This window comes from Saccopteryx bilineata, chromosome 9 (genome assembly GCF_036850765.1).
Source record: "Saccopteryx bilineata isolate mSacBil1 chromosome 9, mSacBil1_pri_phased_curated, whole genome shotgun sequence".
NCBI classification, from domain to species: domain Eukaryota; kingdom Metazoa; phylum Chordata; class Mammalia; order Chiroptera; family Emballonuridae; genus Saccopteryx; species Saccopteryx bilineata.
The window spans coordinates 72,789,416-72,812,548 of record NC_089498.1 but is presented as its reverse complement, the minus strand read 5'-3'; the positions used below and the strand labels follow the sequence as shown (position 1 = coordinate 72,812,548).

Below are 23,133 nucleotides of genomic sequence, written 5' to 3'. Positions count from 1 at the left end.
TTCAGTCCCACCCCCTGGTTTCCAGGAAAGGGAGGGAGCTGGAGGTTAAATCAATAGCCATGACTGACTTAGGCAGTCACAGGTAGGTAATGAAGTTTCCATAAACACCCCCAAAGAGACTTCTGTTTTTCAGAGCATATATGTAGCAGAACCAGAAAGCTTCCACCAAACCTGGGCCTAAGCTCCTTCACTCTGGACCTCGCCCCATGGAGCTCTTCATTCAGCTGTTCATTTCTATATAAATCAGTAATCTAGAGTAAACAGGTCTTCCTAGTTCTGTGAGCAGTTCTAGCCAATTAATCAAACCGGAGGGAGCACAGGGATCATGGGAACCTGATTTGCCGCTGGCCAGTCAGAAGCACAGAACAACCTGGGCTTGCAACTAGCATCTCAGGTAGAGGACAATTTTGAGGGACCGAACGTTTTCCTTGTGGATCTGATTCTCTCTCTAGGTAGACAGTAGTGTCAAAATGGAATTAAATTCCCGACACTACCCTGGCATTTAAGAGTTGCACACTAGGCCTGACCAGGCAGTGGCGCAGTGGATAGAGCGTCAGACTGGGATGCAGAGGACCCAGGTTCGAAACCCTGAGGTCGCTGGCCTGAGTGCAGGCTCACCGGCCTGAGTGCAGGGTCATCAGCTTGAGTTTGGGGTTGCTGGCTTGATCATGGGAACACAGACATGACCCCATGGTCACTGGTTTGAAGCCCAAGGTCTCTGGTTTGAGCAATGGGTCATTAACTCTGCTGTAGCCCCCACCAGTCAAGGCACATATGAGAAAGCAATCAATGCACAACTAAGGTGCTGCAACAAAAAATTGATGCTTCTTGGCCCTGGCCGGTTAGCTCAGTGGTAGAGTGTCGGCCTGGCATGTAGGAGTCCCGGGTTCGATTCCCAGCCAGGGCACACAGGAGAAGCGCCCATCTGCTTCTTCATCCCTCCCCCTCTCCTTCCTCTCTGTCTCTCTCTTCCCCTCCCGAAGCCAAGGCTCCATTGGAGCAAAGTTGGCCCGGGCGCTGAGGATGGCTCTGTGGCCTCTGCCTCAGGCGCTAGAATGGCTCTGGTTGCAACAGAGCAACGCCCCAGATGGGCAGAGCATCGCCCCCTGGTGGGCATGCCGGGTGGATCCCAGTCGGGCACATGCGGGAGTCTGTCTGACTGCCTCCCTGTTTCCAACTTCAGAAAAATACAGAAAAAAAAAATTGATGCTTCTCATCTCTCTCCCTTCCTGTCTGTCCCTATCTATTCCTCTCTCTGACTCTCTCTCTGTCTCTATTTTTAAAAAAAGAGTTGTTTTCTATTGTGAGGAAGTCTCCAGACACATGCCGGAATTAGGGCCAGGAACCCATTTTTGTATTTACTATTTCTTTTTCAATTACACTTTACTTTCAATATTATTTTGCATTAGTTTCAGGTCTTCAGCATAGTGGTTAGACAATGGTAAACTACACAAAGTGTTGTCCCAATATTCCCGGTACCCACCTGGCGCCATACATAGTTATTGCAAGATTATTGACTATATTCCCTATGCTGTACTTTACATGCCTATGACTTTTATAACTGCCAGTTTGTGCTTCTTAATCCCTTCACTTCTTCCACCCAGTCCCCAAACCCCTTCCCTTTGGCAACCACTAGGCTGCTTTCTGTGTCTGGGAGTCTGTTTCAATTTTGTTTGTTTATTTGTTTTTTTCCTTAGATTCCACATATAAGTGAGATCATATGGTACTTGTCTTTCTCTGACTGATTTACTTCACTGTGCTTAATATACTCTATATCCATTCATACTGTCACAATTGGTAAGATTTCACCATTTTTATGGACAGGTAATATTCCATTGTATATGTGTGCCACAGCTTTTTTTTTTTTTTTTTTCATTTTTCTGAAGCTGGAAACAGGGAGAGACAGTCAGACAGACTCCCGCATGCGCCCGACCGGGATCCACCCGGCACGCCCACCAGGGGGCGATGCTCTGCCCATCCTGGGTGTCGCCATGTTGCGACCAGAGCCACTCTAGCACCTGAGGCAGAGGCCACAGAGCCATCCCCAGCGCCCGGGCCATCTTTGCTCCAATGGAGCCTTGGCTGCAGGAGGGGAAGAGAGAGACAGAGAGGAAAGCGCGGCGGAGGGGTGGAGAAGCAAATGGGCACTTCTCCTGTGTGCCCTGGCCGGGAATCGAACCCGGGTCCTCCGCACGCTAGGCCGACGCTCTACCGCTGAGCCAACCGGCCAGGGCGCCACAGCTTTTTTATCAAGTCATCTACTTATGGGTAGTTGTGCTGCTTCCATATCTTGGCTATTATAAATAATGCTGCAATAAACTTGGGGTGCATATATTCTTTTGAATTAGTGTTTTGGGTTTCTTCAGATAAAAACCCAGAAGTGGAATTGCTGGGTCATAAAGCAGTTCCGTTTTTAATTTTTTAATTGTTTTCCATAGTGGCTGCACCAGTCTGCATTCCCATTAACAGTGCATGAGGGTGGGAACCTGTTTTCAATTGGAAAGAACTGAAAGATCTGTCAACAAAGAGATGATTGACCAGATAAGCTATGGAGCACCCCGAAACTAGAAATATTATGCAGCTATTTTAAAACACGAGGCAGATTATGGGGGTTGGTGGGAACTCATCTGTGGAGCTGGACATGCACAGGGCCGTCAGGGCAGTGCTGTCCAGTGGTCTCCAGGGGAATGTCTAAGTCACATGAACCCCAGCCATGGCATCCTGTCCAGTTACACCCAACAATTGAGGGACGTACAGAAAAACGTGGGGGAAGCATGACAACACAGTATCCCGGAGTAAAAGTCATAAATGAAGCTAGATTATCCATATAATAGAATTGATGTAAGGTAATGACACTATACACAGAAAAATACCATAGTTTAAAAAAAATTTACAGTATGTAAAAGTATTTATTAAACACAATACCATGGTGTCTATAAGAAAAAGAAATGAAATGAAGGGAAAATAAAACAAAGAGAAAAACACAAGAGAAAGGCCTCACTTATATTGATGGCAATGATAATAATGTGCTACGGCTTAAGGAAAAGTATTTACTCTGCAGCTGAAGAAAGAAGGAGGGAAGGAGAGGAGGTTGCAGGACAGAGTCTCTAATAGTCCAGCACGTTGGAGCTGTAGAAAGGGTGTGTCTAGGCCTGACCTGTGGTGGCACAGTGGATAAAGCGTCGACCTGGAAATGCTGAGGTCGCCGGTTCAAAACCCTGGGCTTGCCTGGTCAAGGCACATATGGGAGTTGATGCTTCCAGCTCCTCCCCCCCCTTCTCTCTCTCTGTCTCTCTCTCTCTCTCTCTCTCTCTCTCTCTCACACACACACACACACACACACACACACACACACACACACACACATTGCATTGAATGTCTCTAAACGACAGGTAAGACACCAGAAACTTTAGTTGCCTCCCAAGAACTGGGTGACCAGGACTCAGGCAGAAGGGAAACTTCACTGTATACCTTCCTGAGCATTTGAATTTTGTTCCACATGGATGTGTTATCTACTCTTTAATAATTAAAAAAAAATTAACTCATGGGCTTGTATACATGTGATCAATCTCTAAAAGACCATTGAAGACACGGAGAAGAGGCCAAGGGAGGAAAGCCAACTGCCTCCCACCCACGATCCTTTTGTGCATCTATGACATAATCTAATAATTCAGTCATTTTTATTTTGAGCATTTTACATATGCACAAAAGCAGAGAATAGCATCACCGATTCTGCATGCCCATCCTCCAGATGATTACCAAGATCCTGCCACACGTGCTACCATTATCTTTCTTTTGCTTTTGGTTCACTTGCTGGAGTATTTTAAAGCAACCCTCAGACATCACACCATCTCACCCCTACCTCCATCAGAATATGATGGACATAATAAATACAATTTAAAAAAGATAAACTCTGAGACGCAAGTCAGTGTATCCCAAATGAAATCCCCAGGTCAAGCCCTTGCCTCTGCTTGACTTCCCAAAGATGAGGAACTCACTACCTGCCCCATCTCCTTTGTCCTAATGGCCTAGAGCTAGGCTTCCACCCTGGCACCACCCCACTCTTTCGTTGCCGTCTTGTTGGCACCCAGCAGTGGGCAGAGGTGTCTCGAGGCCACAGGGAAAGAACCCAGCTCATGAGAATCTGTTCCTCTCCAAAACAAACTCAGAAGCATCATGGCACACCACACGCATTCTCAGAAACCGGAGGACACTGGCGCTCTGCTGGCTTGGAGGGCCCCGTGAAGCAGCCCCCACGCCCAGTCCGTCTCTGACAGGCACTCACCGTCATGGCAGCCAGGCGCGAACCTGCTATCTATGTGTGCGTTTGAACCACCGGCAGAAGGGTCCAACTGCAGATTCCCAGGCTCCACTCCAGCCCTCTCAGGCCCGAAGCTCCAGAGATGAAGCCTGGGAAAGCCTCCCCGGTGGCTCTAAAGCAGTCACCAAGTGTCTGGTGTTTGAGAACCTCAGAGCCAAGAGACTCTGAGGTCCTCTTCCGGCTGCAGTTGGTCAACTGAATTCAGTCACCTATCCTTGTACCAAGATTCTGGCCTGCCTCCACTCACCAGCTGGAGTGCAATGTTCCCAACTGCGGATGGCAGGGAACCAGGTGATGCCAACTCCTCTTAAGGGTGTGCTGGCCAAGTATCAGAGGAGCACATAAAGCCCCCAAATCCAGTGTGCTTTCTGGGGCTGGAGGCATCTCGCCTCCTTCCCTTCACAGTCTTCATCCTCCAGGGAAACACACTAAGTGTTTGCTCTGCCACAGTCACGTGCATTAACTCACTGAAGTGAAGGGCAGGAGGTAAGGTCATCTTTTTAGCAGAAGAGAAAACTGAGGCTCAGTGAGATAAATGAACCTGCACCAGGGCACACAGCCAGCAGGGGGCAGGGCTGGGAGTCTCACCAGGCAGTCTGACATCAAAGCCCATCCTTCTCTAGCTTTAACTCTTGGCTGCCCCCTTCCAGTGCCAGCAACCAAAAGAGACTCTGCTTTCCCCTATGGCCTGCCCCCAAAGTGGGCAGCAAGGCTGTGCTCAGAATGACTAAGCACCCCCGTCAGTGCAGGCGGCACTTCACACCCTGTGTGGGCTCTGGTGCTCAGAAAAGTGGATACCACGGCAACATAGCAGCGCAAGAGACTGACTGGCAGAAATGCTTGTGAAAGACAGGGCAAGGCCAAGTGTGGAGAGCCCTCACAGCGTGTTACAGGTCTGACACTTGTGAAAGGTTGGGGTAGAGAAGGGGTTGGGGAGGAAGAACCCTAGACCCAGTGTGGCCTTGAGGATGTCTTTGCCAGGCTGAGGGCAGACCCGAGCAAAGACTGCCCATTAGAGGAGTCTTGCACTTGACAAACGGGGCCTGACTCTAAGGCCCCCACTGGGCTCAGCACTGACCGGGAGCAGCCCAGGGAGGTGATGGCCTCTGTGAATGCAGCGGTGGATAGTGACAGTGTGGCGACTAAGGACAGTCAGCTAACTGCATCCTGTAGCGAGTTCTTGGGAAGGGAGCTCAGAGCAGCAAGCCTCAAGGCTGCCACCCCCAGCATGACTCCTTGGCTTACCTGTCCCTCCATAACCAAGCAGTGAGCTCCTGGACGCCAGAGCACTCCCATCTCTGTGCTCCAGCCCAGGGCATATACACGGAGCTCACTAAATGCTTTGTAATTGGCCAGGCCAGCCCTGCAACCACGGCAGGGCAGCAGTTTCCACTGTAAGAAATGGTTTGTGTAGAGGAACAAGAAAGAAATTCAAGTCCTGAGTACCTAATATTATATTATATATGCCAAGGTCTATAAAGTGTTTTTTGTATTACAAAGGGCTTTCTCAAAATTATCATGTTGGCTAATCTCAGCCAACCTGAGAAGTAGATGCCACTCCCACCTCCCAACGCACCACGGAGGCTCAGAGTGGTGATGGCTCAAGATGGTTCCCCTGACGCCAACCCCTGCTGTACTCTGTCCACTACAGAAGGTCCACAAGAAGCACCAGGCAGGGGCTCCTTTGGGGCAAAGGCAGGAAAGGGGGCTCCATACTAGACCCTAGAAAAAGAAAGCTTCCTTTAAAACCCTGTCTGGTGCCCCTCGCCCTGCCTTCTTCCTGGCAAGTCAGTCAAGCAGCCTCTCTAACTGAACAGGGACCAAAGGGTCAAGCTGGGTACGGGCCATGAGCAGAGAGATTCGGTGGACAGGGCTTCTGGCTAGGTTTCCAGTGCCCAGAGCCCCACACCCTAATCTAGTCCCTGCCTTATATGTCTACACTGGGCAAGTCAACGAAACTCTCCAGACCCTGGTGCTGGCACATAAACACAGGTATTCTTCCTAGACGTCATCTGGTGGGTAGGTAGACAAAGTGCCCATTTGGTGACAAACTTCAGACAACTCTCGGACACTGTCAGAATCAGTCCCATGCTTCTCCTTCCAGGGACATCAGAACTGAAGGGCTTTTGATGGGGATTTAAGCAACTCCCCACCTCACCCAAGAAGAAACCTCACAGTACTCCTGTCCTTTACATGGTGCTTTCTAAGCGCTAGGCACTGTATTAGGCTTCATGTCCACAATCTCATTCCTCACTTTTGAAAAGTACATTTCGTTACTATCCTCACTGTATGAATGAAGAAACTGAGGCATAGATAGGTTGTAAAATTTGCCCAACGTCCCCTAGCCCTCTCTGACACCAGAGTCCTTGTGTTCAGGACTAAACTGCGCCCTGACTTTAATCTCCCAGGGACAGGGAACTTACTCCCGAGGGAGGCTTCCCTGCAGAACTGTGCTGGGTGTTAGGATGTCCTTACTCCTCCTAACAGGAACCTGACATCCCCTTCCCAGTCACTCTCCTCGGTCCCCAGCTGCTCCTGTTCCCACAGCCACGGGACCACCAGGGTAAACGTATGTATACACTCTTCCTTTCAGATATTTGAGAAATGCCATCTCATACTCCGCTGCCAGACTTCCTCTCCCACTTCATATCCCCAGGGCTCTCAAAGGCCTGTGGGAACATCTGGGACCAAAAGAGGTCTTAACTGTTATTCTGCCACCAGACTCCCCGGGAGGTTCTTTCCCAAGAGGGCCAAGAAGAGAATGAAGCCTTTCTGTCCTCATCACTCAGCACCCTGCCTACCCCCCAGGAGCTGGTCTCTTGGCTCTGACTTCACACCTAGCTGACATTTGACATTTAGAAGGCTGTAGACAAGTCTCCTAGGATCTGAGCCCCCTCTGCTCACCTCCCGACCTGTCACCCCCACTTCAGATCTCTGAAGGGGGTGCCCGCTGCCTTGTAGGGAGGGAGAGGCCAGTGTAGGGGGTTGGGGTAGCAGGAAGGAAATAAACTGCCCTGCGCAAGGGGCGGGGAAAGCCCAGCAAGGGCCGGAAGGTGGGCATACTCAGGCCCCTGGTTTCTCCCGCAAGGGCCTGCTTTCCCTGCAGGCTTGCCCCACACCCCTCACTTTCTCTCAGGCTTCCCCAGGCCATTCAGGATAGCTGCCTCCTGCTGCCCTTCCCCAAACCACTACCCAAAATGCCTCCACAGGTTCACGCTTCGTGGGTACAGAGTTTTGTTTGGGAAAGGCGAAGAAGTTCTGCAGATGGATGGTGGTGACGGTTACACAACAACGTGAATGTACTTAATGTCCCTTCAAAGTGGTTAAAATGGTCAATTTAATGTGATGTATATTTTACCACAATTAAAACAAAAACACACAAACCACAGAATGGAGAAAATAATTGCCCTCTCCCATACCTCCCCAAGAAGTCGAAAGTGGGTCGAGGTCCGGCTCCAAGTAACAGGAGCAGTATGTGGGGACAGAGGCCCCATACAGGCGCGCGGCACATTCCTGGGAGTCCCAGAGCCGCTGCTTCCTTCCGGCCCTCTCTGGCAGCAGCCCCGGAGCAAGAGGCACCTGTCAGGCCAGTGGAGGCCAGGAGACTTTCAAGTTCCAACCCCAACTGGACAGGTCAGAGTTAGAAGGTACCAGAAGCACAGAGAGGCAGTGTCTGGCCCAAGGTCACATAGCCAGTTAACCACGAGCTGACCCAATCCTGAACTGCCCTCAGAAGAGAAACACAGGCCAGCTGGGGGCTGGCAGGGGTTCAAAATAATCGTTTCTCCAGGCTGCACCCCATCCTGCCTGGGGACCCCTCAAGTGTCTCATTTCCCCCCCAGGTCCACAGTTTGCAGCCCTGGCACATACAGCTCTCATCCCTCCCCGGAGGTCAGCATGTCAGGGAGGGGGTTAGGCTTTAGATCAGACAGGTCTGTCTTAGCCCTGCCTGGCTTTATCCCTGTCTATGTTTCTTAGACTAGGCCCCTCATCCGTAAAATGGCCATAATAATACCTAATTTGCGGTGGTCTTTTGGGAATTACAGCAAATGACATAATACCCATGGAGGGCCTGAAATGCAGCAGGTGCTCAAAAAATATTTTTTCTCTGCTTTCCCCTCAACCTAGCACAGTGTCCCCGTCAGTCACTGATGGCCTGGGAACCAGGGGATAAACCCAGTCCCTTCTCTGGGCCTGTTTCCCCCCTGGAAATGAAAGGGTAGACCTAGCTGCCCGATTCACTAGTATGTGTAATACACCTAGAAGTGCATGTATACTTTGTGAGGCGGTACATGGGCCATGGACAAGGATGGTCTTAGCTGCATGATTCAGAGCAGCCATAAACTTGGAAACAACTCAGATATCCATCAAGAGAAAAATGGACTAAGAAATTGTGGTCTTATAATAGAACACCTCTCAGCAACTAAAATGAGTGCACTACTGATACCTGTCCCACCATGGATAAATATCACAGACTTGATGAGAGATACCTGTCCCACCATGGATAAACATCACAGACTTGATGAGAGAGGAGAGCAGGCACAAATCAGAACATAGGGGAAGAGCCCATCATTTAGACAACACCCCAGGACCGGCCAAAGTAACTGTGACGATCAAGGTTAGAAAAGTGGTCACCCTGGGTGAGGGGCTACATTGCCTGGAAAGGGGCCTGAGGGAACCTTATGGGGGTGCTGGGGTGTTCTATATCTTGATTTGGGTAGGGGTTACACAGAAGTATACACCTGTGAAAATTCATCCAGTTGTGTCTTGAAGACTAGTGCACTTTACTGTGTGTATCATCATCCCCTTCACCCACTATGTTCCAGCTTAACTTCTCTCAGATCTTCAAACTGCCCAGCTGTGGTCCCTCCTCAGGAACCTTGCACTGGCTGGTCCCCTTCCTAGAATGCTCTTCCTCCACATCTTTCCTCCTTCCACTTAGCTCTTTGCACAATGTCACCACCTTGGAGAGGCCTCCCTGGCGGCCCCCGTCTGAACAGCCGCTCATTGTCTCTCTATTACATCACTCTGGTACAATTCTTATTCTCATCACGGCGCTCATCATTATCTGCTATTTTCCTTACTCTGCTTTTGTTTGTTTGTTTGCTTTGTTTTTTATTTTACAGAGAGAGGAGGAGCGAGAAGTATCAACTCATAGTTGCTTTACTTTAGTTGTTCACTGGTTGCTTGTCCTGTGTGGCTTGAGCAGATAAGCCCAAGGTTTCACCCTGGTGACCTCAGCATTCCAGATCAGCATTTTCACCATGCCACCACAGGCCAGGCTGCTCGTTTACTGCCTTTCTCCCCCTACAAGATGTCAGCTCTGTGAGAGCAGGAACGTGTCTTTCTGGGTTGAAATCTTGGCTCCACCTGGAGCAAAGGCAGGCATATACTAGTTACCAAATAAATATTTGGGATGAACAGGCCATCATCAGAGCAGAGCAGATTATGTCTCACAACATTACTCTCTTGAAGGTGGTAAGAAAAACTCACTTTTTATTTACACATACACCCTATAAACATGTAAGAGAGGACTGCTGCATGCCGAGCACAGCCTTGAGAGGTCGATCGCAAGCAGAGGAGAAAGGCTCGTGCAGATTTTTCTAGTAAAGTATGAGGAATGGGGGAGAGGGGTATGTGCCCAGGGCCAGGGGAATGCCCAGGAGTGAGTAGCTGGCTCAGCCTCCCAGTTCCCAGGGCAGGGAGACTACACTGGGCTCTGGGTGTGGCCAGGACTGCCCAGGCTAGCTGAATGCCTGGGCAGCAGAAGGCCCTGGGCCTTGGCTAGAAGCCACCCCCTTCTAAAAAGCCAGAGAGCTCAGCCAAGACCAGCCACTGTCCCTGTCTGCAGCCTGATCACCTGCTGCCATGGAAACCTGTCCTTCCAAGCCAATGGCACTGAGTGCAGGAAACACAGTGCCAGGAAGGTGACAGGGCATCTGCCAGACTCTCCTGTCCCGGGGAGAGGGGCACCATGGGCTGCCTGGGCTGCCTGGGCTGCCGCTGGAAACGTCCCTGCTCTGCGTGTATGTGCGTGCGCCATGCTCCAGCCAGGGCAGCGGCAGCCAGTGTCTCCCACATCTGGGACTGAGGGTTCCAGTAGAGGGTAAAGAATAGTTCAATAATAAAAGCTGTCATTCACTGACCATGTACTACATGCCAGGTACCATTCTAAATACTTTTCTTGTACTTCATCTTTCCAGTCTCATAACAACCCTATGAGGTAGGCACTGCTCTTGTGTTTACAGAGGAAAACGAAGCACAGTCACCTAGTGACTCGCTCCAACTCTCACAACTAGTAAGCAATAGAGTCAGGATAGAACCGGGGCAGCCGGGCTCCAAAGCCTTCATGTTAACTGCCAGAAGGACAGCCTCTACACAGAGTGCGGTCACTTCATTTTCCTACTTGTTATTCAGTTTTCTGAGTTCTGAACGTGCAACAAGGAAAAAGAAATAGGTTAGAACCAGTCTCTGGTTTTAAGTTGCCACTAACCCCTGCAGGAAAAATACCACGAGGCAGAGCCACAAGCTTTAACTAACCAAGAGAAGTATGGGGGCTCTGTGGGACAGAGAGGCAAAGAGGGCTGCCTGGCTCCAAACCTGCCCTCTGGATCCCCAACTGGGGCCCTGGGATGGGGCTGGGTGCTGTTCTGGTATCTGAGGACTAAGTTCTGCCCTAGGGCTCCACCTGCTGGACAGATGTGGGAGGACAGCCTCTCCCTTAGAGCAGGTATTTCCTGGTGCCCACTTGGAGCTAAGAAAGGGCAGGAATGCAGAGCAACACAGACAGTAAACCCTATACAGCCCTTTCGGTACTTACAGTCTGGTGGAAGAGGCAGACGTGAATAAATAGCCTACAAGTAAAGATGTAACTACAGCTGATGATAAATGCTCTGAAGGAAAAATACAGGGTACTCTGAGGGTATGTGAAAGCAGGTGGTCTTTAGACAGAGTGGTGGGGAAAGAACTCTCCACGGAGGTCATATCTAAGTGAACAATTAAAGGCTGAACAGGGGTGTGCCAAGCAGAGCGGGAGAAAGGGCATTCCAGGCAGAAGGGAAAACAAGGACAAAGGCTGTGCATTGGGAACAAGCTCACTAAATTGCAGGAACGCAAAGAGGGCTGCTGTCTGCAGAGGACACCCAGGCCAGGGCTTCGGGAGCTGGTACTCGACCCGGAAAGGAATGGGAGGCTCTGAAGGTTTTTACTGGGGGAAGTGCTGCAGGCCCATCTAGGGCAGCAACTCCTGTGGGAGTGGATGGGGGCCCTAGGGGAAGACAGGGGATCAGGGTGGAGGCAGGGAGACCGGCAGAGACCATTGTAGGTATTCAGGAGAGAGACGATGATGGCTGGGATCAGAGGAGATGGAGAGGAGCAAAGGAGTCCTAGAGAACAATTCTGGACGCAGATTCAACAGGGCAAGGATTGGACTGGATGTTGGGGTACTGGGGAAGAAGAAATCAGGATGTCAGGTGGAGTAAATGGGTCGAGGGAGAGGCTTGAGTCAAGTGGCAGCACTGGGCAAGGAACACGAAAGAGCTCAGTCTGAGGGCAGCTCAAGACGCCCACGAGGAAGCATGAGAGAGATGCACAGGGGGCGGCTGAGTAGGGGCCCAGGTGCAGAGAAGTGGCCCGGGGTAAACAAAGGCAGGGCACCATTTTAAAGCCTCAGACTGGTGAGACCCTCCAGGAGAAGCATAGAGTGGGGGTGGGGAGAGCTATCAGAGCAGAGGGGAGGGACTAGAGAAGGAGAAGGAAACTAAGAGACAGAGGACTGAGCAGGAGTGGCCAGGGAGGAGGGAGGGAAGCTTGGTGGCTCAAAAGCCAAGGGGTAGGGGAGGGTTTAAACTGTGTCAAAGGCCGTTGCAACATCAATTAGGCCTAGAGCCAATTTGGCAACATGGAGTGTCCCACAACCCAAGCTGGGCAGGCCCACAGGGGGTTGGGGTGGGAGGGCTCCTGGCAGTGAAGAGTAACTGGGAGTCAGGGAGTGCAGGGGGGCAGCCCCGTGGGCAACTTGGCTGTGAGAAAAGCCTGCAGCTGGAAGGGGATTGCGGTGGACTGATGCATAGATGGGGTTACAGGGCACAGCGGGGACAGGGGATATGGGGAAGGAATGGAAAGCATAGGCGGGCCTGTAGGACCCAGCCACTTTCCAGAGCTTTCTTCTGTCCCTTCCATTTTCACCTTGGTTCCTGCTGTCACCCCTGTAAAAACCACCGCTCCCTCTGATGAGGGAAACTGAGCTCCAGAGAGGAGCCAAGGTCATACAGAGCTCCACCCAAGCTGTCTCCTTTCACAGCAGGCCAAGGGCAAGGGTGTATGCCAGGCTGTTTGGAGACTGCCGAAGCCAAGAATCATGTTGAGGTCATGTGGGTCCCTTGACCTGATCTGCATGCCCTTCCCTCTCTGCAGGGCCCCTGCCTTTCCCTACCTCCACCCACCCTAGGCAGAGTGGTAGAGGGCAGAGGACAGACCAGGTCCTCAGGAGAGCTCACCTGTTATGGGGCCTGAGCCTCATACCATTGTGGGACAGGGTTTTTAAAGGAAAAAATAGAAAAATACAAATACAAACTGGGACCAGGGGCCTAGGAAAGTGACTGAAATTTATGCTTCATTGGCCACAAGGTAACTCCTCTGTGGTTGCCATGACCTCTAGCAAGTGGCATGGCCTCTCAGCACCCACCTGAAGAGCTGCGAGCATCACACAAGAGAACTGTGCAAAGCTGTCTGACCAGACTGTCTCCATGAGCTCTGACAGTCTGTGGCAGCTGGTCATTGTAGACTGGGCTCCCCTAAGGCAGGGGGTGAAGAAAAAAGCATCGCTCTCTCTGAGCCTAGGGGCCCTGGTATACAAAACACATTGAGGACAAAAAGGCCTCGGTGGTGTGAGTGACCCACCTCAGAGCCAGCCTGGCACCCAGTGGGGGCTCTGCAGATGGCCCTGAACTAGAACTTCATTCCCCAGCGCCCCCAGTTTCAACAGTCCGCCCACACCACTCCTCCCACCAACAGCAGGCAAATCAGGCTATTAAATGCCCAGAGTGGGGATGTGGGGACGGAATATGTAGGAGGGGAACACTTCCAGCTCACCCCAGAACCTGGATCAACCGGCCCTGGCCAGGGATCCGACCGTGTTGCACCCGGGTTCGTGTCCGGGACCCAGTGGTGGGATGCCGTGGCGGGACCCCAAGGCCAGAGAGTTGTCCATAGGGCGGCGCCAAGTGGTGGGCGCGGCAGACGTCAGGCATGGCCCGCACCTCGCTAGGCGGCTGCGGCCCCGGAGCCGGCAACGCGGAGCTGCTGGCCCGGGACAACGGCCCCGCCGCCTGGCCCCGGGACACTCACCGCCGCGCCCTGCCGTGGTCCTCTCGCGCTGCCCTCCGCTCTGCTCACTAGCAGAGTCGCCTGCGTTGTGGTCTGTGCGCTTTCCCACGGGTGCGCCTTCTGGGCCTCCGCCAGGTCCCTGCGAAACAGCCAGCCAGGCGAGCTCACCCCCCCTGCAGACGTTGTCTGCCATTCTGCAAACCTCCTCCTGCGTCCCAGCTGTGTCCGCGCAGTGCCAGGAGTGGCAGTCAGGACTGGGCACCGCCCCACACACATCCGGTTAAGACCCTTCTCCAAGAACGAGAAAGCACAACTGGAGGCAGCCTCGCACACTGAAGGGCACGACTATGACTTCAAGACTCGTGCTCCTTTCCTTTGCCTCAGCCACCTGCAGATAAAAGCCAACCTCCCTAGGGATAGAAACTCTATGATAAGAAAAGCACCTTTTCAGCCTCGTTGGTTAGCACCTATTGTTCCAGGAAACTGAGTGCAGGGGCCCAGAGGACACCTGCCCCCTGGAAGATCAAAGTCTAAGACAAGGTGGGTGGTAGGGGCATGATGTAAGGGCCCAGAGAGAGTGGCCAATTGGGCTGGAAAAACCCAGGCTGGCCCCTCCTACGCACACACACCCTGGGCACATACACACACACAAACCACAAGCCTAACTGGCACTAACTTAAACCATCAACCCCACTCCTCCCCCTCTCTTTCCTTAGGGGGTTTCCTTGGCTGGACTCCCCAACAGAGCTCCCCTCTAAATCTGTTACCAGTCCCTCCAGCCCTCAGGGCAGCTGCTCAGGGCAGCTCAGGACCTGAGGCAGGTACAGCTAGAAAAAGGGTCATGGGATCTTAGCTCTTACCAGTGTGAAAGGAACAGGGTTCTGAGGGGTGCAGTCCACAGGGAGGATGGGAAAAGGGAGCAGAGGGAAGGGGTAGCAGTAGGGAGGGCAAGGGTGCTGGGAACCAGAAGTAGGCTGGGAAGGGGGTTGGGCTGGGGTCACCCCTAGGAGGGCAGTTAGTGTGGCCAAGGTTGGAGCTGGGGGCAGATCGCCTCCTTTAGACCTCAGAATCTTGGTCCTCTGGCTCTGAAACAGCAGAGAGGGGTGTCAGCTGTCAGGACATGATTGGGGCAGGGTTGGTGGAAGAAATATCGGTGTATGGGGATGGACATGAGAGCCACAGGGTGAAGTGGGTGGGTGGGTGGTGGTGTGATTTTTATAACATCTCGAATCACGAGAACATTATCTCAGCATTGGACTACCCAGTCCCTGTTCTCCAAAGATGTGAGCGTGGTGAGTGGGCAAACAGGCACAGTGCTACCTCCTGAACCTGCTGCCTTCACACCAGCGTGAAGGGAAGATGAGAACACCTGAGGTCTCCTTGGCTTTGTCCACTCCTGACTGATGGTGTAGAGAATGAGGGTGAGAGTCAAAACAGACCTGGGCTCCAAGCTAGCTCAGCTGCTTAGTGCCAATTTGACCCTGGGCAAGTCCATGCAATTCAAGCCTCAGTTTTTTCATCAGTAAAACAGGAACAATTATACCTACAGAATACAATGTGAAAGGAGCCCCTTGGAGTTGTGCATGAAGCGTGTGTCCAAAACACTCAGTATTGTGCCTGACATACAATTGGTAACCGCTGGCTTCCAAAAAGTTTTTCCATCTATGAAATGGACACGTATTTGGCACAGACCCCACCTCACCTCTAATTCTCATGTGCCTAGAGGTTCTGTTAGTAGCCATAGAATGAAAGGCTCTGAGGGTAGGTGTTGGGTGGGAATGTATTCAAGCCTCTTCCATTGAATTATCTGCTTCCTGAAGACTCTTACTGCCCCATTGGGTCTTTGGTTAATGGTATTAGCTCTCCAGGGCTTCCTGCATATCCATACAGGCATATGCATCTCCCTTCCAGCTGCCTTGGAAGTCTGAGCCATTTGATCTGAGTAGAGGGTGCACCAGCCTAGGGTCCTGCCAACCTTGTATCAGTGGCTAACAGTACACAGTACTTGAGGATTTCGGAGATATAAGCCCCCACCCCCTGCCTGAGTTATTCCAAGAGCAGGCTTTGGAGTCAGATTGCCTGGGCCCAAATCTTAACATTGCTGTTAACTGACTGCATGACCCTGAGCAAGTCATCCAGCCTCTCTGAGTCTCGGAGATCTCATCAATAGAAGCCAACAGAATCCCCTACTTCATGGGTTTGTGGAAAGCCAGAGAGAGAGAGAAAGAGAAAGAGATGATGTTGTGTTCCTTAATAAGACTCCCTGGAAGGGCAGGGGCTTTTGGATCCCACTCTAGGCCCACTGAATCTATAGACCTATAAGACTTCAGTGTCCCAAAGGTCTTAGTGCACTTTTTTCTTTCTTTCTTTCTTTCTTTCTTTTATTTATTTTTATTTATTTATTTTTTTGTATTTTTCTGAAGCTGGAAACGGGGAGAGAGTCAGACAGACTCCCGCATGCGCCCGACCGGGATCCACCCGGCACACCCACCAGGGGCGAGGCTCTGCCCACCAGGGGGCGATGCTCTGCCCCTCCAAGGCGTCGCTGTGCCACTACCAGAGCCACTCTAGCGCCTGGGGCAGAGGCCAAGGAGCCATCCCCAGCGCCCGGGCCATCTTTGCTCCAATGGAGCCTTGGCTGCGGGAGGGGAAGAGAGAGACAGAGAGGAAGGAGGGGAGGGAGTGGAGAAGCAAATGGGCGCTTCTCCTATGTGCCCTGGCTGGGAATCGAACCCGGGTCCCCCGCACGCCAGGCCGACGCTCTACCGCTGAGCCAACCGGCCAGGGCTTTTTTTTTTTTTTTTTTTTTTTTTTTTTTAGAGAGGAAGAGAGAGATATGAAAAGTATCAACTCATAGTTGCATCACTCTAGTTGTTCATTGACTGCCTCCCACATGTGCCTTGACCAGGAGGCTCAAGCCAAGCCAGTGACCCCTTGCTCAAGTTTGAACCTGGGACCCCAGCATCCCAGGTCAACAATTTGCCCACTGCGCCACCACCAGTCAGGCATTAGTACACTTTTAAGCTTAAGCAGAAGTATATTCTTTAAAATTACTTCTATTTTACAAAGATAAATGCTACAAACTTATAAAGAACATCAAAGTTTAATTATCTAAATTTCTTTAATGTTTATTTAGTTTAATGAATTTTGAATAATTTTTATAAGTTTATTATATTTATATTTGTTTTTACAATTTGAGTGAGATACAATTGACATACAACAACTGACCAGGCTCAGCTGGGTCATCAAATTCCAGGTCAGCTCCAGCTCTCAATGGAGAGGAATGGGGAGGTGGGAGGTGGGGCCCAGGGGGTGCTGGCTGGGGGGCCTGTGGGAATCTCTGGGAAGCCCCTGGGGTGGGAGGAGAGGGCATCCTCCTGGTAGCCTCTTTGTTTGTTTCCCAGGCCAGGCTGAGCCTTCACCTCCTGACCCTGTGGGAAGCACCACAGGCCTGCGCTCCACACAGAGGGGCCGAGGAGGGCAGTCTGACCACGGGAGCTGGAGAAAGCAGGGGTTCAGAGTCAGGCAGGGCCCGACCAGCTGTAGGTACCAGTCCCTCACTAGTCCCACTCAGGTCACGCAGTTCCTGCAAGGAGCAGGAGAGAAAATGGAGGTGAGAGGGTGGCAAAAGCGAAGTGCATAGAAGGCTCAGTAACATGAATCATGCTCTTAAGGAGCCAGGAGCACTAAGAAGGCATTCTCCTGCTGATGTCACGAACTCAGCATACTCAGGTGGACTGGGTATCTGTTAAGTGCCTACTGTGTACCCATGTGTGCTCAGAGTGATGTGGAAGAACCTGAAAGCACAGGAAGCTGGCAAACTGCAGGTTTATGTCCTTTGGTGGCCACTAGATCAAGAAGCACTTCCCTTGTCCTCCCCTTCTTACCTCTGTGTCCACCCCCTCCCCAGGTCCTCCCCTTCTTACCTCTGTGTCCACCCCCTCCCCAGGTCCGGGGACTGGGTTAAATGTATTCATTCTGAATACATGTTTTTTTTGTTTGTTTTTTTTTACAGAGGCAGAGATAGACAGGGACAGACAGACAGGAACGGAGAGAGATGAGAAGCATCAATCATCAGTTTCTTGTTGCGCATTGCGACTTCTTAGTTGTTTATTGATTGCCCTCTCACACGTGCCTTGACCGCGGGCCTTCAGCAGACCGAGTAACCCCCTGCTGGAGCCAGCAACCCTGGGTCTAAGCTGGTGAGCTCTTTGCTCAAGCCAGATGAGCCCGCGCTCAAGCTGGCGACCTCGGGGTCTCGAACCTGGGTCCTTCTGCATCCCAGTCCGACGCTCTATCCACTGCGCCACCACCTGGTCAGGCTGAATACATGTTTTTGATACATGTACTGAGTACATGTATCAAAAACTGTGCTGCCTGGCCTGTGGTGGCGCAGTGGGAAACAGTCGACCTGGAATGCTGAGGTCGCCGGTTTGAAACCCCGGGCTTGCCTGGTCAAGGCACATATGGGAGTTGATGCTTCTTGCTCCTCCACACTTTCTCTCTCTCTCTCTCTCTCTCTGTATCTCCGTCTCTCCTCTCTGAAATGAATAAATAAAATTAAAAAAAAAAAACTCTGCTGGGCCCTCGTTGGGTAGCTCCGTTGTTTAGAGCATCATCTCAACATGCCTAAGTTGCAGGTTTGATCCCCGGTCAGGGCACATACAAGAATCAACCAATGCCAGCATGAATAAGTGGAACAAGCTCTCGTTCTCTCTCTCTCTAGAACTAAATTAAACAACAACAACAACAAAAAAAAACTAAGCTAAGCACTGGTGGTTCATTGGTAAACTAAACAGACAGGTAAGCTGGCTTATAGCCCAGTGCTGAGGGAGGAAAACAGACAAAAAACAAACAAACGGTACCAAACAAAACAAGTTAATATACAACTGTGGAAGTGCTGTGGAGAAATGAACAGGGTGCTGTGACAGGGTGCAGCAGATCAGTGTAGAGCAGGGGTAGTCAACCTTGTTATACCTACCGCCCACCTTTGTATCTCTGTTAGTAGTAAAATTTTCTAACTGCCCACCGGTTCCACAGTAATGGTGATTTATAAAGTAGGGAAGTAACTTTACTTTATAAAATTTATAAAGCAGAGTTAAATTATATAATATAATTATATAACAGTAAGTTAAATCATATAATAATAATTACTTACCAAGTACTTTATGTCAGATTTTCTCTAAGTTTGGCAGAATAAATCTTTATAAAACAACTTACTATAGTTAAATCTATCTTTTTATTTATTCTTTGGTTACTCTGCTGCCACCCACCATGAAAGCTGGCACACCCACTAGTGGGCGGTAGGGACCAGGTTGACTACCACTGATGTAGATGGTTAAGTGGGGAAGGGCATCGCTGTGTAAGGGGGTAATAAATGACTATGTGAGGACATGGTAGTATCCTGTCTGGGTTCCAAAGCCAGAGTGACTTAGGGTCCATTACAGCTAGACCCCTTGCTAGGTGTTCCATCTTTGGCAAGCTGATTAACCCCTCTGAGTCTCAGTTTCCTCACCTGTAAAATGAGAGTAAATATACAATCTGCTTCATAGGACTGATGAGAAGGGTACATTAGATAATGCAAGCACATTATGGTAAGCACTTATTAAGTAACAGATTATTTCTATCTCATCCAGCCTGGACCAGGTACACATAATCCATGGGTTAGTCCCTGTGGAGAAGGACAATGGGGTGGGCTCAACAAAACACTCCCCAATATACATTTCCAAACTGATTCCAGAGTATCTTTCTCTCACATATAGCGAGGTCTCAAACTCATTTGTCTTTAGCACCAGGCAAATGGGTACAAGTTAAGGAGTAGTGGAGACTGTGGCACACTTTAGAGAACAGATCTGCCCAAAGGAAGCAGCAAATGATTCAGCTTTAGGGAACATTTGCCACATTGAAGTGAAGGCCTAGACCTTTCCATTTCTTAAATGATGGGAGGGGGGAACTATTTTATACTACTAAATCTTAAGAATTTTCACGCTTGACTTGTGGTGGCACAGTGGATAGCACATCGACCTGGGATGCTAAGGTCGCAGGTTTGAAATCCGGAGGTCTCCAGCTTGAGTGTGGGATCATCAATGCGATCTAAAAGATCAAAGGCTTGAAGTCCACGGTTGCTGGCCTGAGCCCAAGGTCACTGGCTTGAGCAAGGGGTCACTGGCTAGGCTTGAACTCCCACCCCCATCAGGCATGTATAAGAAGCAATCAATGAACAATTAATCCAGTGATGCAACTATGAGTTGATGCTGTCCCAAAAGAAAATAATTTTTTTTAAAAAAGGAATTTTTGGCCTGACCAGGCGGTGGCACAGTGGATAGAGCGTCGGACTGGGATGCGGAAGTACCCAGGTTCGAGACCCCAGAGGTCGCGCGCGGGCTCATCTGGCTTGAGCAAAGAGCTCGCCAGCTTGGACCCAAGGTCGCTGGCTCCAGCAAGGGGTTACTCGGTCTGCTGAAGGCCCACGGTCAAGGCACATGTGAGAAAGCAATCAATGAACAACTAAGAAGTCGCAATGCGCAACGAGAAACTGATGATTGATGCTTCTCATCTCTCTCTGTTCCTGTCTGTCTGTCCCTGTCTATCTCTGCCTCTGTAAAAAAAAAAAAAAAAAAAAAAAAAAAAGGAATTTTTGGCCCTGGCTGATTTGCTCAGTGGATAGGACATCAGCTCGGTGTGTGGACGTCCCAGGTTTGATCCCCAGTCAGGGCACACAGGAGAAGTGACCATATGCTTATCTTTCCCTCCCTTTCCCCCTTCTCTCTCTCTTCCCTTCTAGCAGCCAGTGGCTCAACGGGTTTGAGAGTCAGCCTCAGGCACTGAGGATAGCTCTGTTGATTCAAGCATAGGCCCCAGATGGGGGTTGCCAGGAGGATCCCAGTTGGGGCACATGCAGGAATCTACTCTCTTCTCACTTAAAAAAAGGGGAGAGATTTTCAATGTTGACAACTTAAATAAAAACTTTTCAAAATCCTTCTGAGATCAGGCAAAACACTGGGTCAGCCAAGGCTAGCTGTAGGCATAGTTTGCTATCTCCATTTACCAAGTGCCAGCACTCTGAAGAATACAGAGCAGGGCAGCAAGCTCATTGGTAGAAAACTCCTGGAAGCTTAAGCATCTTAACTGGTCAACAAATAATGACTGAGATTGGAGCCTGAAGGGGGAGGGAGACCACAGGAGGAAGGCTTCCTGAAAAAGGAGACCCTTAAACTGGATTGTAAGAATGAAGAACAAAATATTCTGGGCAAGGGAAGAACAGCTTTGAACTTGGGGATGGGTAGGTATTTCCATGGAGCTAGCGTGCATTTGGGGTAAAGGAGATTGTGAAGGAGGGCTGTGGTCTCTATCTCCAGATCACAGAGAACCATGTGTGCCCAGCAGAGGCACTTAGCTGGTACCTCTCAGCTCTTGGTGTGGGTCTCCGAGACCAGCAGGGTAGGGTAAGAGAAAGGGTGGGCAAGTACTGAAGGTGGAAGCCAGAAACCTGTGCTTAGACCCACCGCTACCATTTCCAGTATTGCATTCATTTATTTAGTTTTAAGATCATAGCAAGCAATGGTCAGTTTGGAGAGGAACAGTCAGAAGTAGTTCCTGCCTCTTGGGAGTTCACAATCTGATGGTGGCCACTGAAGAAAGTTTGGACCACTGCTCTATGGTGTTTTACTTAAAAGAGACTCTGCTGCCTGACCTGTGGTGGCGCAGTGGATAAAGTGTTGACCTGGAATGCTGAGGTCGCCGGTTCAAAACCCTGGGCTTGCCTGGTCAAGGCACATATGAGAGTTGATGCTTCCTGCTTCTCCCCCCTCTTTCACTCTTTCCTTCTCTCTCTGTCTCTCTCTCTATAGATATATATATGTATATGTATATATGTGTGTGTGTGTGTGTGTGTGTGTGTATATATATATATATATATATATATATATATATTTGCAGAACTGAAATGGATTCTTGCATTGACTCCCTGACAACCTAGCTCTTGGAGGTAACTTGTCATAGACTCACTAGATGAACAGGGTCATTCAATGAATGAATACACAAATGGCCAAATGCTACATGCACTATGCGCTTTACACACACTTAGTACTTACAGCACACCTGCCAAGGTACTATTCATTACCTCCATTTTATGGTGGGGGAAGCAGAGGCTTCAAATGCTAAGAGAATGGTGGTGAGAGAGAAGCCTCCAGATTCGGCCTCCTGGCAGCCTGTCCTCAGAGCCCCAGCACTGTCCTCAGAGCCCCAGCACTTAAACACGCCACGTATTGTTGCTCACATCAACAGAAGGTCTGACGGCCTGATGGAAAGCATTTGAGAACTTTGAGAGACTGTGTCCCCACCCTCCAGCCAGCTGGAATGGCCTTCACAGGTTATCTCCCAGGTCAGGGAATCTGTCCGTCAGTCCATCTGGGGCAGGGGAAGTGAGAAGGTGTTATTCCCTTCCTGGGAAGGGGCACTCCTGGTAACTTCTTGTTGGAAACAGATCCTGGATGAACAATACCTTTCAAAAATCAGAAGGATGACTGTTAGCCTCTGTCCTGAGGAGAACAGAGAGTCAGGTTCTCTCAAGGTGCCAGAGCTGGAGAAAGCTCAGAGATGGATGGGCTTTGACAGAGTCAGTCACTCTTGCTGACCAGAGAGTAAGTCCAGGCCTCCACATGGCCCTGGGCCAATACACATCAGAAATGAGCTCTGTCTGCAGTCCTGGACCCTGGGAAAGGCAAGACTGTTATTTGGGAGTTTTTTTAAGTCTTAGGACAAGGCACATGTTCACCCTCTCATCTGTGAGGAAGCTACAGGGCCAAAAGCACAGGTGTAGTTAACAAGCAGTCCTACCCTTCTCGTGCTGGCTGTTTCCTGCTATAAATTTGGGGCCTTGAGCAAGGCTCCTTGTTCCCTCTGAACCTCTGTTTTTTCATCTCTGAAGTGGAGACAATAATAAAATCAATGCAATGATTAGTACAGTGCAATTATTTGGTGGGATTCAAATAATTTAGCAACCAGTTCTCTGCCCTAATCACAGTTTTAAGTATAAGAAAATATATAACAAAAGGTAGTTTATTATTTCATGCATTTAATACTTAAATAAGCACAATAAACGAGGCACACAAAACTAGATTTTTATGAGTTTTAAAATATTAACTAAAAATTAAATAATACCTGACAAAAAAAACAATAAAACTGTTATTTAAGATTGGTGTCCTCAATTGCAACTTTTTCACCTATGGACAGAATGAACATCACTACAAGTGCTTAACATTGCTCAGATGAATGTTAAAAAAGAGTAAGGAATGTAAATTTCTGATTTCCACATTGGGCGGCTGCCCAGGTGCCCACCTTAGAGAGAACCCTGATTGCAAGTGCCATTTTAAAAAACCAGTTCTCTGAACTCAACAAAAAATTAGGTATTGGTTTGGCTGAACTGGTGCAAACCAGCTGAATCCCACCACTGGTAGAGTGTCTCCTGCATTAGGTGATCAATA

At 50.0% G+C, this 23,133-nt stretch overlaps 1 protein-coding gene across 2 annotated transcripts in view; it reads right to left on the bottom strand.

Annotated features, from left to right (window-relative positions):
- Window positions 1-14,109, bottom strand: part of PALD1 (phosphatase domain containing paladin 1) — a 110,116-nt gene extending 96,007 nt beyond the window's left edge. The window contains exon 1 of one of the 2 annotated variants that reach the window (XM_066242886.1): window positions 14,092-14,109. The gene's annotated coding sequence lies outside the window, so the exon portion shown is untranslated. Of the gene's footprint in view, window positions 1-13,669; window positions 13,790-14,091 lie in introns of those variants that run through there. The other variant, XM_066242884.1, reaches the window with a different exon arrangement.
- Window positions 14,110-23,133: the final 9,024 nt, after the last annotated feature.